Here is a 4,397-nt window from a genome sequence, read left to right as displayed (position 1 = left end):
CAGAGGAACATTTTATAGTTCGCATCGGAACTGGAGAAAAAGCATTCGCTTGCTTCACACAAATGTGGTCGTACTGGATTCTCCTACAGTGTTCGAACCAAAGTACCGAATACTTCGCCTGGGAAGGAACAGATTCTTTAAAATCAAGATTTCCAAGCGCACAAAGTTCAACAGCAGGGAGGTTGAGTAGAAATGGTGGCTGGTGGCTGTTCCCAGTAACCTCACGAACTTCTCAGGGGCCGGGCGGAACGGCTCCAGCAGCGCCAATTCCTTGATGCAGACAGCATCTCAAAAATCTCCGAGGTACGAAGGCCTCCTCGCCGCCGCGCGGGCTCCTAAGCCGAAAACCCCGCGGACCAAGGAGCTGAGCCTCCGCCCGGACACACACGCCTGGGGTCACTTCTTATCCCCTCTTCCCTTTCCCATTTCACCCAGACAGTTCACTCTCGTCTCTCTTCTCTCTTTCCTTCTCGTTATCATCATCCACCCCAAGTGCAAAGCCGGATGGGAAACTCCTCGAAAACTTGCAGCCGCGGAGAGCGCAGTCCCTGCAGTCCAATCAGAAAAGCTAACCTCCGGACCGGTCGCTGGCCTCACTGCGCCGGGAGCAGGCGTTCCCGATTCATTACAAAACGCCCGCGTTTGAAGAGAGTTAAGTGCACAGAAAGTGTTGCACGCGACGCAGGGGCCCGGAGAGGAGCGTAAATTCGGGTGAGGGAGACTGCCGGTGAGTGGAACGCCCTTTGCCTTCGCGGTTCTCCAGGTGTCCTCCGTCTTCCGCCACTTGGACCCGCGGGGAATGGAGCGAAGCTCTGATCCAGACCTCTTCGGAAAGTGCCAAACACCCGCAGCCGAAGCACCCAGGAAACAGTTCCCCCGAGCAGGGGCTCAGGGGCAAGAAATGTCCCCCTGAAAAAGTACTCCGTGTGTAGACCGGAATCAAGCTGGAGACAAAGCTAAGCAAACTTGGAAAGTCCGGTTAGCTCTGGGAAGACACTTAGTGTGCTGTTAGAGAGGGAAAGGTGGGCACGTGGGAAGAAAGATTTCCTTCAGCTGGGCCGGAACTAAATTAGGAGAAGCCGGGTGTCTATGTTCTATAGAAATTAACCTCTTCTATGTCATAAGAGGCAACCCTTAAATCCAGTCATCTATTTTCAGGTTCCTTCTTGCTTCGACATTTTAATGTTCTCATGTGTTGCAACCTACCGCACAGTTGCACCCATTTCACACGCTAGCAAAATAGTGCTCAAAATTCTCCAAACTATGCTTCAAAGGTAAGTGAACCGAGAACTTCCAGATGTTCAAGCTGGATTTAGAAAAGGCAGAGGAACCAGAGATCAAATTGCCAACACCCGTTGGATCATCGAAAAGCAAGAGAATTCCAGAAAAACATCTACTTCTGCTTCGTTGACTACACTAAAGCCTTTGTGTGGATCACAACAAACTGTGGCAAATTCTTCAAGAGATGGGAATACCAGGCTACCTTACCTGCCTCCTGAGAAATCTGTATGCAGGTCAAGAAGCAACAGTTAGAACTGGACATGGAAAAATAGACTGGTTCCAAATAGGGAAAGGAGTATGTCAAGGCTGTATATAGTCACCCCGCTTATTTAACCTCTATGCAGAGTACATCATGAGAAATGCTGGGCTGGATGAAGCCCGAGCTGGAATCAAGTTTGCCAGGAGAAGTATCCATAACCTCAGATATGCAGATGACACCACCCTTATGGCAGAAAGCGAAGAGGAACTAAAGAGCCTCTTGATAAAGGTGAAAGAGGAGAGTGGAAAAGTTGGCTTAAAACTCAACATTCAAAAAACTAAGATCATAGCATCTGGTCCCATCACTTCATTACAAATAGATGGGGAAACAGTGGAAACAGTGACAGACTTTACTTTCAGCAGCAAAATCACTGCTGATAGTGACTGCAGCCATGAAATTAAAAAACACTCCTTGGAAGAAAAGCTATGACCAACTTAGACAGCCTATTAAAAAGCAGAGACATTACTTTGCCAATAAAGGCCCATCTAGTCAAAGCTGCGATTTTTTCCGGTAGTCATGTATGGATGTGAGAGTTGGACCATAAAGAAGGCTGAGTGCTGAAGAATTGAAGCTTTTGAACTGTGGTGTTGGAGAAGACGCTTGAGAGTCCCTTGGACTGCAAGGAGATCAAATCAGTCAATCCTAAAGGAAATAAATCCTGAACATTCATTGGAAGGACTGATGCTGAAGCTGAAACTCCAATACTTTGGCCACCTGATGCAAAGATCGGACTCATTAGAAAAGGCCCTAATGCTGGGAAAGATTGAAGGCAGGAGGAGAAGGGAATGACAGAGGACAAGATGGTTGGACGGCATCATCAACTCAATGCACATGAGTTTGAGCAAGCTCCAGGAGATGGTGAAGGACAGAGAATTCTAGCATGCTGCAGTATACAGGGTCGCAAAGAGTCAGACATGACTGAGTACCTGAACAACAAAATGTAACAAAAAAATTAAATCAAGTCCTACTCTCACCAATTACAATAACTCACTGAACTATAAATATTTCATTGACTCATTATGAATTGCTGTTGGTTATGCAAGATTCTGTAACAAATTAAGGTTACTAAGTTTATGAAAACAGATTCTTTTGTTTCCCACTATGGACGCTTGACTGTACCTCCACTTATATGACCTGTGATGATACTAATTACAGAGGGAAATAACATTTCTGCTTGGGGTGGTGCCTTACCAGGCATGCTCCTGTTTTCTTTCCACCTTGTTGATGCTAATATGATCAAAAGTACCCCCCTAAAATATTCTCTCTCTTCTGAATTGGCCTGATAGCATTCCCCATGTAGGAAGTTTCTAACTGCAGCCCCTCCAACCTCTTCCATTTCTAGCCTGTGATTCTCAGACATCTGCAGCAGTGACATAGTAACCCAAATAGACACCTTTCAGGAAATGACATAACAAAAGGGAGAACTACTTCATCTCAAATACAGAGAATTTAATGATGTAATCATTATGGTCATATCTAGCATCAAGGACCCATTTGTTGTAGTTCAAATTCAGTAACTCACATGTTATTCAAAGTCTGTAAATTACAAGTAATGAAAAATACCTGGCTGGAGGAGATAAGTGCGCTCAAGTGACCCAGGACTCGAGAGAAAGCCAAGTAACAGCTGCTATAGGGAGGCAGAATCAGTAACAGATAAACGAGAGACTGGGAGAACATATGGATACTTCTGTGGGAATCTTACCTGCTGTTGGTCTCCCATCCCTTCAGGAAGCTGAAGGAATCCCTGTGGATATTAACAAGAACTCCCTACTTGACCAAAATTGTGTCAAGCTTCTCTGAGTCCTCTTACAAACCATCCTTGGCCTTCCCAGCATTTGGGCAAGAATCTTGCTTAGCCAGTTTATCTAGAATCCCCCTCAGCATCCTTGGTATCCAATCAAGCTCCCCTTCTTCACTCTTGATATTTAATCAAATTCTTTTTAGTAATTTTCCACCTAATCACTCCTTACTCTGTCCCTTCGGCTATAAATCCTCAGCTGCCTCTGTTGTATTCTAGATTGAGTTCAATCTTCCCTACTGCAACAGTCTTAAATAAAGTCTTCCTTGCCCATCTTCCTTCCTTCCTTAACTCCATCTAGTGCAATTTTTCTTTGATAGTTGCCGCAAAGAACTTATAGACATATCCTAGGAAATTTGCTTTTTCAGAAAAAAGATTTAATTCAGAATTTGAGGATACAATCAACGTAGAGAATGTGTCCAATGTAGAGGACAGAATGGATTAAAGATAGCCCATTTCCTGAGGATATGAAACAAAATTTTTAATTTTTCCAAGATATGAGAATGTGACTGGGAACACTGATGGCAGGAGCAGCTTTCCTCGGCTGAATATTTACAGAAATAAAGAGAATTTTGGCTGATTGAATGTAATACATATATACCTGAACCAGATACGAGGCTTTAAGATCAACATGAGAAACATCTGGATGCTCCCTCCCCAATAGACTACTTGGGGAGGGAGACAGTTTAAATTAGCAAACTTTGTGAAATATTACAGTACAGCTAAAAATAGGCTGAAAATTTCCTACAAGTAAAACATATAATAATTTATTGTGTATACTTCTGTGGATGATTTTAGCAATGTTTTTCTATATCCCTAGTTAGCTACTCTTCCTCAAAAAAGTCCCTTGAGGAAGTTACCATTTCAGGTGAGGACAAACACCATTCACATGTCAACTAGAAAGCTACTTAGTAGTTAACACTGTTCACACACTGCAGTTGTTCTGAAGGGACCAAAGAAGTCCAAGGAGAGCCTCACGACGAGGGTGGGATTCGAACCCACGCGTGCAGAGCACAATGGATTAGCAGTCCATCGCCTTAACCACTCGGCCACCTCGTC

At 44.3% G+C, this 4,397-nt stretch overlaps 1 non-coding gene across 1 annotated transcript; it reads right to left on the bottom strand.

Annotated features, from left to right (window-relative positions):
• Positions 1–4,315: 4,315 nt before the first annotated feature.
• Positions 4,316–4,397, bottom strand: TRNAS-GCU. Its single transcript has one exon. It is a non-coding gene; the product is annotated as a tRNA-Ser (tRNA).

This window comes from Cervus canadensis, chromosome 28 (genome assembly GCF_019320065.1).
Source record: "Cervus canadensis isolate Bull #8, Minnesota chromosome 28, ASM1932006v1, whole genome shotgun sequence".
Lineage (NCBI taxonomy): Eukaryota > Metazoa > Chordata > Mammalia > Artiodactyla > Cervidae > Cervus > Cervus canadensis.
The sequence above is the reverse complement of the archived record's forward strand: the minus strand, read 5'-3'. Positions and strand labels throughout refer to the sequence as shown.